The sequence below is a fragment of the Mesocricetus auratus genome, unplaced genomic scaffold (assembly GCF_017639785.1).
Source record: "Mesocricetus auratus isolate SY011 unplaced genomic scaffold, BCM_Maur_2.0 Super-Scaffold_100024, whole genome shotgun sequence".
Classification (NCBI taxonomy): Eukaryota; Metazoa; Chordata; class Mammalia; order Rodentia; family Cricetidae; genus Mesocricetus; species Mesocricetus auratus.
In genome coordinates, this window is record NW_024429205.1 from 12,584,701 (window position 1) to 12,596,214 (window position 11,514).

The following is an 11,514-nucleotide window of genomic DNA, read 5'->3' on the forward strand; positions in this document are numbered from 1 at the left end:
CTTTGTCGGGTATAGTAGTCTGGGCTGGCATCCATGGTCTCTTAGTGTTGTTAGAATATCTATCCAGGACTTTCTGGCTTTCAGAGTTTCCATGGAGAAGTCAGGTGTAATTCTGATAGATCTGCCTTTATATGTTACTTGGCCTTTTTCCTTAGCTGCTCTTAATTTTCTTTATTCTGTATATTTTGGGTCTGGATTATTATGTGGCGAGGGGGGCTTTTTTTGTGATCCACTCTATTTGGTGTTCTGTAAGCTTCTTGTACCTTCATTGGCATGTCTTTCTTAAGGTTGGGAAAGTTTTCTTCTATGATTTTGTTGAAAATGTTTTCTGCCCCTTTGAGGTGGTTTTCTTCTCCTTCTTCTATACCTATTATTCTTAAGTTTGATCTTTTCATGGTGTCCCATATATCCTGGATGTTTTGTGTTAAGGATTTGTTGGACTTAAGATTTTCTTTGGTTGATGAATCCATTTCTCCTAGTGTATCTTCAACACCTGAGATTCTCTCTTCCCTCTCTTGTATTCTGTTGGTAATGCTTGTATCGGTAGTACCTGACCATTTGCCCAGCTTTTCTATTTCCAGCCTTTCTTCAGATTGTATTTTTTTTATTGTCTCTATTTCAGTTTTCAACTCTTGCACTGTTTGCATTGTTTCTTGCAATTTTTGGTTAATCTTTTCATCCATTTGTTGCATTTAATGAATTTTTTGGTTTGCTTTTTCTTCCATTTCTTGCATTTTTGCTTTGTTTTTTCATCCATTTCTTTGAGGGAATTTTCCTACATCCTCTTTTAGGGCCTCTATCATTTTCATGAAGGTGGTTTTAAGGTCATTCTCTTCTGCTTCATTTGCATTGGAATGTTGGAGTCTTGCTGGTGTGAAGTCTCTAGAATCTGGCAGTGCCATTTGTTTTTCTGTTGCTGAGCGTGTTTTTGTATTGTCTCTTTCCCATCTCTTCTTCTAGTGGGTACAGAAAGACCCCCTTACTGGTCTGGTGGTTAGGGGACTGATCAGAGTTCCCTTTTGGTGGGTGCTAGCAAGTCCAATAATTTGGTAGTTCTTCTATTCCTCGTCCTTGTTCTGGTCCTGTGGGTGGAGAAGAAGACCAGGAATCTGGGGTGCTTAGCCTCCCACCTGGTCTCCTGGTCCCTTTGCTGGATCTGCTGTTTTCCCAGTTTCGCTGGAGGGAGAGAAGATCTGGAATCTGGGGTGATTGACTCTTGCTGGGATTGGAAGCTCTGTGCAGTTCCCAGGCAATCCCCAGGCACTAGAACACAGGCCCGGATGCAGGGCCTATTTTACTTGGTCCTGCCGGAACAGCTGGTCAGTAATGTTTCTTTTACGAACATGGATGACTTTGTATTTGCAGAATAGATGTTCAGAATTGAGACTTCTTCCTGATGGAGTTTTCCTGTGATGAATATGAAATGACCTTCTTCATCTCTTTGGATTGATTTTAGTTTGAAGTCTAATTTGTTAGATACCAGGATAGCTGCACTAGCTTGCTTCTTGTGTCCATTTGATTGGAAAAATCTTACCTCAACCTTTTACTCTGAGGTAATGTATGTCTTTGAAGTTGAGGTGTGTTTCTTATATGCAACAGAAAAATGGATTCTGTCTTTGTATCCATTCTGTTAGCTAGCCTGTGTCTTTCTATAGGCAAATTAAGACCATTAATATTGAGGGAAATTCGGGACCATTGAATGTCAACTCTTTTTTTTTTTTTGATTTATTGTTGGTGGTGATATTTTTTTTGTGGATTTACCACACCTTTTCTTTTGGCTTTTGGTAAAGTGGGATTATCTATTTCCTATGTTTTTGTCAGTGTAGTTAACTTCCTTAGGTTGGAATTTTCCTTCCAGGACTTTCTGTAGGGCTGCATTAGTGGATATGTATTGTTTAAATCTGGTTTTGTTGTGGAATATCTTGTTTTCTCCATCTATAGTGATTGAAAGCTCTGCTGGGTATAGTAGTCTGGGTTGGCGTCTGTGGTCTCTAAATGATTGTAGAATATCTATCCAGGACCTTCTGGCTTTCAGAGTTTTCATGGAGAAATCAGATGTGATTCTGATAGGTTTGCTTTTATATGTTCCTTGGCCCCTTTCCTTAGCTGCTCTTAATATTCTTTCTTTATTCTGTATGTTTGGTGTTTTAATTATTATGTGGTGAGGGAACTTTTTTTGTGGTCTACTCTATTTGGTGTTCTGTAGGCTTCTTGTGCTTTCATTGGTATGCCTTTCTTTAGGTTGGGAAAATTTTCTTCTATGATTTTGTTGAATATGTTTTCTGCACCTTTGAGTTGGGTTTCTTCACCTTCTTCTATTCCTATCATTCTTAGGTTTGGCCTTTTCACAGTGTCCCATATTTCCTGGATACTTTGTGTTAGGGATTTGTTGGACTTAATATATTTTTTTGTTTGATGAATCTATTTCTCCTAGTGTATCTTCAATGCCTGAGATTCTCTCTTCCATCTCTTGTATTCTGTTGGTTATGCTTCCATCTGTAGTTCCTGATCCTTTACCCACCTTTTATAATTTCAGCATTCCTTCAGACTGTGTTTTTTTTTTAATAGTTTCTGTTTCAGCTTTAAAACCCTGCACTGTTTGAATTATTTCTTGCAATTTTTGGTTTGTCTTTTCCTCCATTTCTTTAGTGAATTTTTACAATTACTCTTTTAGGGTCTCTATTATTTTCATGAAGTTGTTTTTAAGGTTGTTCTCTTCTGCTTCATCATCTGTGTTGGGATGTTCAGGTCTTGCTGGTGTAGAGTCCCTAGACTTTGGTGGGATCCTATTGGTTTTTCTGTTGTTGAATGTGTTCTTACATTGTCATCTTCCCATCCCTTATTCTAATGTGTACAGGTGGGGTCTCTTCCTCTCCTGGTTGCTATGGGTCCAAGGTTGTCTTCCAGTGTGTGCAAGCAGGTCCAATACTCTAATGAGCCTCAAGGTGGGTGCAGGTGGGTTTGAGGCACTCCCTCTCTGGTGGGTGGGAACTGCATTAGGATAATACCTTCAGCAGACTCGCTGTTGCTTGGTGAGCCAGGGGTGAGCCCATCTGCCTGCAGTCCCCAAGCCAGGAGATCTCAGAGAGAATCTGGTGAATTTTAAAGACATAAATTTTCAGAGAGACAAAACCCTTTCTCAGGATGTTGTGAATTTATACTCAAACAAAAGAATTCATGTAAAAAAGGAACAAGAAGTAAAACTTTTGTGTGTATCTATCTATATACATGTGTGCATGTACATGCCTCTCTCTCTCTCTCTCTATGTATGTATGTATGTATGTATGTATGTATGTATGTATGTGTGTGTGGTGTGTGGGCACGCTCAGGCACCTGTGAAGGACAGAGGTTCGCATCAGGCTTTTTTTTTCTGGACCACTCTACATCATATTGAGATGGGATCTCTCACTTGAACCCAGAACTTGCTGATCTGGCTAATTTAGGCTTCCTTTCTTTGCTTCTCGACCATGGGAATTACACTCTTCCAGCATTTGCATACATGTCCAGACCCAAACTCAGGTCTTCACACTTTCAAGGACAATCACTTGGCAGATTGAGCCATCTTCTCAGGCCTAAAACTTACCTCTTCAGTATTAGTGGGAAGCTTGAAGGTGACATTGGATAACTTTGACATTTTGAGAAAAAGTTATTTTTACTTCCTAATTTTACAACCAGTCAAAATGTCAGTGAATCATAAAGATAAAAAAGGCAAATTTAAGTCCAAAATAAATTCTATGTTTAGTGTATCCTTTTTGTAGGCCCCATAAAGATGAATACATAAATAACAAGGAAAATAGATATGAGTGAGATACAGGAACCTGAATTGTCCAGGAAGAGCGTGGAGGGTGGCTCCAGTCATGTTTTGCTAGCATGTGATCCAGGTAATAGGCAAGAGGGCAGCCAAGCCAGTATAGAACAAGAAACAGGCATCTCAGAGGTGCGGCCAAGAAGTCTGCCAACACTCATGTGCTATAGTGCATGTATTTGCCAGCCTGTTCATCATTATGCCAAAATACCTAAGAAAATTGACACAAGGAAAGATTTGTTTAGCTTTTTGGTTTAGAGGTTCAGATGGTCATCTCCATGGCTGTTAGGCCTGTGGTGAAACAGAAAGTCATGGCTGGGAAGGTAAGGAAGCTGCCCAACTCGCAGTTGCGGGGTAGCAGATCAAGAACAAGAAAGATTGGAAGGGGTCCATGATATTGCATCAATAGCATCATCCAGTGACCCACTTTCTCTAACTAGCTCCCACTCCCAGTAGCCCACTCAACTATGAACTCATCAACGAATTAAGCCATTGATGAGGTGATCACCTTTATGATGTAGTCACCTTCCAATAGTACCTCAACCTGGGAACCAAGTCTTAAACACCCAGGGTGGGCTACTTCCTGTTTAAACTATGGTGCAGCGTGTATGAAAAGAAACCATAGATTACTTAATGCACCTGATATTGAGAAGAATATTGCCTCATGGTTGGAGCATATGGGGAAGACTATGATAGACACACTTAGAAAACCCAAAGTAATTATTCTTTTTTTTCAATAATTATGTGGATTTCTCAGGGAAAGGAGTGGGGATCATGGTGCCCTCTCTAACTCATTTGTGAATACCAGTCTCATATTTCTTTTAATGTGAACACTGAGTAGTGACTTAACTGGAATGTGACAACACATATTTGAAAAAACTGGACAATGTGTGTGCACACATCTGGTGCTGATCTCTTTATTCTCATTAGGGATAAGTCAGCAGATAATGTCTAACTATCACAGTAATCAGGACATAGAGAGTATGTTCTCCAGAAGTATAGGTTAGAATACATTAGATAGCTCAGAAGAGAAAGTAGTGGTCTCTGGGCTGAGGTTGCAAAGCAGAAGTACCAGGCAAAGGACCGAGTTTCTTCATTTGCTTTAATTTTCTTTATTGTACCTTTAAAGATTCTAAAACTGAAAACCACTGCCCCAGGATTTCATTGTGAAGTCCTATAATGAAAAGATACTCATTAAGTCTGTGATGCTGCCCCCCAAAATGACTGCCTTTTCCCGTGGGTAGTCTTACTAGGCTCCAAGAGAATAATTTCTTCCAGGGGGCCAAGCTCTTTCTCTTTCAAGCAAAAATCAGAAATTCCCCAAGGGAGGCTTTACCTTCTCTGACAAGTGGATGGCTTGGATGGTGGGATGCGGAGACAGAGGGGGGAAATGGGAGGACAGGAGGGAGAGGGAACAGGGATTGGTATGTGAAATAAGATTGTTTTAAAAAGAAAAAGAAAAAAATCAGAAATCAGTTGTGAACAGAAGAACCTGAAAGGAGCCATTAACTGGCCATGAAGTAGTCCTTGGTGCAAAGCGACCTGCCCGTGGAAAATCCGCAGAGGCCACAGGCCGTGTTTATTATGGAAAAATGCTGGTTGTGTTATGACAACACTTCAAGAAGTTTATGTGTCTCTATGCTTTTAGGAAGAGAACCCTGACTGGACACACTCCTGTTAGCTCAGTGAGTAGAGGTGGATGGGTAATGGAGTGGAAGGTTTGCTTTCCTCTAGGGAGTGAAGCCAGGAGGGCTCAACGGCAGTGTGGTGTTGACATTTGGTTTTCTGCATTACTTCTCTGCCTCTGTTTACCCACTAGCGAATGTTACCTGGGGAACAAGGAAGGCTTCCTTGGGATCAATGTATTTGTTCTTTTTCTACCTCTCTCTGACTCCCCTTGCCCCTTCTTTACCCCAGCATGATTTTTGCCTCCAACAAGTGCCCATGGGTGCTGTTCTTTGCAACTCTGACTCTGTGAATCCTGAAAGCACCAGCCTCAGGGTGGGAGAAGGACACAGTCTTAGTGTGTATTCAGTTGCTGTGAGGAAACACCTCCATCAAAGCAACACATGAAAAAGAAAGCGTTTAACTGAGGGCTTGCTTATAGTTTCAGAGCGTCAGTCTGTTATTATCATGGTGGGAAACATGGTGGCATGCAGGTTGTGTTACTGGTACAGAAGCTGAGAGCCTTACATCATCCCGGTCTGCAGGCAACATCAGGCAGAGAGAGTGGGAGGTTGGGAGGGAGAGAGAGAGAGACAGAGAGAGAGACAGAGCCAGAGCCAGAGCCAGAGCCAGAGCCAGCCAGCCAGCCAGCCAGCCAGCCAGCCAGACACACACACACACACACACACACACACACACACACACACACACACACCACACAGAGGCACAGATAGAGACAGACAGAGACTGGACCTAGTGTGGGCTTTTGAAACCCCAAAGCCCACCCCCAGTGGCATACCTCCATCACCTAGGCCAAACCTCCTAGTCCTAACAGACAGTTCACTTGGAGACTAAGCATGCACATACATGAGCCTGTGGGGAGGGCATTCTCATTCAAATCGATGCAGACATTCTCACCCACATCAACATGGCTTCATCAATATATAGCAGCTTTGGTTCCAAACAGGCTTTCCGGACATCTTACCCATTAATGCAAATCTTATTTACTTCTGAGTGATGATTGCTGAGGGCTCAGGCGTGTCTTGCACCATTGGCTAATTGAAAACTATTTCCTGTCCTCTGCTGTTTCTTACCGCAGACAAATGAAAATGCATCGGACACACCCCTTGTTGTGGGTTTGGTAGTGCAGCTCTAAATATTTAAAGCAGCCCACTCTTCATTAGATGCCCCTGAGTGAGCTTCTCAGTACAGAATGTCTGGGTCTCTCTATTAAAACTGCCCGAGCTTTTCTAAGTGGCCGAATAAAAGAATAGGTGTTCAGAAGTCTGGGCTGGAGCTGGCTATTGGGACCCTAGGGTTATTTTTTTTCCCCGTAAGTCTTCAGAGGAGCAACCAGGATGAGGATTGCTCATTTTATGCTTCTCTACCAGAAATATTGTGTAAAGTTTTACAAGGCTACTGAATCCCTCTTTCCTGCTTGTGTGTGTGTATGTGTGTGTGTGTGAGTGTGAGCACGCATGTGTGTGTTTAATATGCATATGTTTGTGTGTAAGAGGTGTGCAGACACGTGTACACATGGAGGCAGGAGCTCAAGCTTGGATGTCATTCTCTGGGAGCTGTCCACCATGTTTCCTAAGATAGGGTTTCTTGCTGGGGCCCAACACTTGCTATTTAGGCTATGTTGGCCAGCTAGAGAGCCTTAGGGATCTATGTCTCTTCACTTCCCCAGCACAGGGGGCTACGAGTTCACACCATGAGGCTTTGGATTTTTAGGTAAGTGCTGCGGGGTGAAGTCAGGTCCTCAAGCTTCTATACCAAGAGCTTTACCAGCCGAGTCATCTCTACACCCACAGCTCAGCTTTTCTTGGTTTTGGTTGAAAACAAATCTGTTTGCAAAGACCCTTGGCATCATTGAGGCAGAAGTCAAATGGGTGATTCGAGGACACCAGTGTGTAACTGATGTAACTAACCGGTTTCCTGGTCCCCTTTGAGGAAAGCCACCCCTGACATGGTCTACTGCAGCTCAGGTCATGGGACTGGTGCCTAAAATGAGCATTTTTCTAGTGTATGAATCAAAACTAGGTGGGTGGTCAGACAGCTGACCCAAGCCTGTGGGAGCACACGGACTCTGAACTGACAGTTTGGGAGCCTGCGCGGAATTGAGCTAGGATCTCTGCATGTGGATGACAGTTGTGTGGCTTGGTCTGCTTGTAGGAGCTCCTGGCAGTGGGGCCAGGATCCCTGGTGCATGACCTGATGTTTTAGAGCCAGTTCGCTATGGTGGGATGCCTTGTTCAGCCTTGATGCAGCAGGAGGGGCTTGATCCTGCCTCAAATAGATATGCCAGGCTTTGTGGCTTGCCTCTTTCTGAGGAGTGGATGGGGGCTGGGGTGGTGGGAGGAGGGGAGGGAGGGGTAACTGTGGTTGGTAGGTGAAATGAATAAAAAAATTAAACTAAAAAAGAGAGTAGAATTTAAAGAAGAAAATATCAGATTTAGTTCTTCAAGGAAATAAAACATGTTTTAAGAATAATAATGTTAGTGTTAACTTCTGTAAGTCCTATTATTTTTAGTTTGTCACCATGATTTCACTTAGTTGATTTTTTTGAGACTGAATTGCATAGATAATTAAACATTGATACTTCATTTTGAGATAAGGACACTAAAGCCCATTGCCTTCCCTGAAGTGTAAAAATAATTTAAAATAGTTAAATAAAAAATAATAAAACTAGGTGAATAGTATAAAGGAAGCCATTGTTAAAAGAAATAATCTTCACAGCTCAATGTATTGGTTAGTTCTACTTCAACTTGACACAAGCTAGAGTCATTTGGAAAGAGAGACTCTTGATTGAGAAAATATTTCTATAAGATTTTATTTTAGGCAAATCTGATATGCATTTTCTTGATTGAAGATTGGTGCAGGTGGATCCAGTTCATTGGAGGAGGTGCCACTCCTGGGCAGGTGGTCCTAGATGCTATAACAAAGCAAGCTGAGCAAGCCAGAGCTCCTTCATGGCTTCTGCTTCAGTTCACAGCTTGAGTTCCTGTCCTGACTTCCTTCGATGTGGATGTGTCAGCAAGATAAATCCTTTCCTTCCTAACTTGCTTATGGTCAGGTCGTTTGGTAGAAACCACAGCTAGGACATTGGTGACAAGGATTCCGAAGGCTAGGCTGCTGTTCTAACTCTGTTATTTTTCTAGTTCTCTGACCATGATATAGACAGGGAGTAGCCAACAAATATCTGATTTTACTAACGGCCAACTCCAGGAGAAGGAACCCAAACCTGACACGGTTCTGGTGCCTATGGATGGGAACAGATATAGAGACCCGTAACCAGAGAGTGTATAGAGAGTGAAAGTGAGAGAACTTCAAACATCAAAGGGTGTTGCTGGAGTTTCTTCCCGCCAGGTTCTACAGCTGCCTTGCCCCAAATAAACACATGGACGCTATATTAATTTTAAAACTGGTGACTGATGGCCAGGGCTTCTTACTGGCTAGCTCTGTCTTAATTATTAACCCATAACCACTATTCTATGCATTTCTACATGGCCTTATCTTACTAGAGAACACCTGGTGTATCCTGTCTTCCCATTCTCTACATGGCATCTCCTTGTAGTCTCTCCCCACCTACTTTTCCCAGAATTCTCCTCGTCTCCAACTCCTGCCTATCTTCCTGGCCCTATTGGCTAAACAGTGTTTTATTCATCAACCAATAAGAAAAACATATATACAAAAGGACATCACTCATCAAAAGGGCTTCCCCCCCCTCCTACAGGTCCTTTGTATATATATTATGGCTTACAGTTTTGTGTTTTTATGGGATTCCTGTGTGTGCAAAAGTGTGTGTCTCTGCATCTATATATATTTCTTGTGCTGTCTTTTTGGCTCAGTGAACTGTGTAGGTGTTTTCTTTAGCAGTAGGGCCTTACCATCCTACTGTAGAGAGTAAGCATAGCTTGGGTTGTTTGGGAGTTCCTATGGCAGACCTCTTTAGCCAACAACTCAGATGTAACTCATTCCTGGTACTGGGTACTTCATTTGTTGGTGAAAATTGTCTAGTTGGCGCCCTGCCTCCTCTTTTCTTTGTGATTTCATTTAGATTCCATTCATATATGTGTGTATTTTAGGAAGCTTCTATAGTATTAGATTTTCATAGGTCTCCTAAAATGGCCCTTAGTTTTACTAGCTGGGAAAATTTGGATTGAAGTAGAACTAGTACAAGTTACCAAGCGTTTTCAGTTCCATTGATATTTCCTCTCAGAATTCCCATGGCACTTAACTCCTCTGCTATTCAGCTAGCACTTAATTAAGGAAGGATGGGAAAGGATAGAAATGATTAACTTGAGAGTGTTCAGACCTCTTCCTCACAGATGAAATCTGCTGTTGGCAGCCTAGTATGACACCCACCTCCCAATCTGCTGCTTAGAAGTTTTTCTTCACACTAAAAGTCTACAGTGGAGAATGGAGAGAGGTAGCAGGAAGTGGGGATGGGGAGAGATGGAAGGGACATTTCTGCAGGTGATTTGCAAATGAGAGAGAGAGAGGGGGAGAGAAAGGGATTGGGTGAGGGAGGGAGGAAGAGAGGGAAGCAGGGAGATAGATAGATAGATAGGTAGGTAGGTAGATAGATAGATAGGTAGGTAGGTAGGTAGGTAGATAGATAGGTAGGTAGGTAGGTAGGTAGGTAGGTAGGTAGATAGATAGATAGGTAGGTAGGTAGGTAGATAGATAGATAGATAGGTAGGTAGGTGGGTAGGTAGGTAGGTAGATAGATAGGTAGGTAGGTAGGTAGGTAGGTAGGTAGGTAGATAGATAGATAGATAGGTAGGTAGGTAGGTAGGCAGGTAGGTAGGTAGCTAACTAGCTAGAGCTTGTCTAGCATATATAAGAGCTTAGGTTCAGTCCCCAGTATCTAACAAAGAAAAACAAAATGGAATAATTTCAAATGGCTTTCAGATGTCCCCCTGGTTTCCACAGCCTGTGGACACCATCATCACAGTTTTCAGATGATCATAGGTATAAACCACTGTAGGACACTGGCTTTTTAACTTTTTATTTTTTAATCCATGCAATAGTTACTTTCCTCTTCCTTCACATCATCTGCTACCTGCCCATTCCCTGCAGTGGGGGCTCCATTTCCAAGCAACAGAATGTGCTCTCTGGGTCACAATGTGGTCAGACTGATGCATGTTTAATCTCTCCTTCTTCCACAGATTCAAGGCCCTCAATTTCTAGCATTCCACTTCACGATACGCACAGAAAAAAACGCCGAAGTCATTTGCCCTCCTGAAGCTTTGGAATGCCCCTTGAAGTCCTTGGATACATCTTCTGGAGTGGGAGAACAATATGGGGCCTTTCTAGAGCTCAGAAAGACACGGCTCAGGAGAAGAGGGCAGACAGCGATGCTTTCTAACTGTCTTCCATCAGTAACACTAACCAGAGTGACAAAGGTGGACTGAATCCCACTGAAACTCTGCCATCATCTAGACACCCCAATGATACTCTAAGGGCAGGGCAACCATAGAAGTGTTCTGCCATAATAGAGAACTGCATTTTGTCTGTAATTATTTAAAAAATTAAAATAACAGGTGACTTGTTTTTATTATTGGTGTTAAATGTCCTACTTTTTTTTTTTTTGGCTGCTTGCATCATGAATAGACTCCTCCTATGTGGCAAACTGGCTCCTTCTCGTATCCCCTCTGGTTCAGTACTTGGTGGCCATTCACTAAATCTTCTTTTGTTTGAGCTTTAATAAAATCAATTAAAATAGAAGTTTATTGGGCTGATATGAGGATACTTAGTGATCCTGTGAGTAGCAGCCCCCAACTCCATATATGGGAGTTTCAATATAAAGCCAGAAAAGAGAGAGAGGTTGGAAGCAAAGGTTGGACACAGTCGATAGTCCTATGCCCAGCTTGGCCAGTGAGCAATGCCATAGTGTGATTTCTAGACACAGGAGCCATGCCCAGAATGACAAGAATCTCATGATATAAACAGAGGATCTAGAGTGTGTCGGCTGCATTTATTATCTCTATTTGAAATTCTGAGTTGCTTTTCTAAAGTGCTTGTATCCAAACACTGCA

At 42.3% G+C, this 11,514-nt stretch overlaps 1 long non-coding RNA gene across 1 annotated transcript; it reads left to right on the forward strand.

Moving 5' to 3' along the window:
• The first annotated feature begins 4,393 nt into the window (after nucleotides 1–4,393).
• On the forward strand, nucleotides 4,394–11,033 carry LOC121133811. The gene is made up of 2 exons (XR_005870805.1): nucleotides 4,394–4,521; nucleotides 10,645–11,033. It is a non-coding gene; the product is annotated as an uncharacterized LOC121133811 (long non-coding RNA).
• Nucleotides 11,034–11,514: the final 481 nt, after the last annotated feature.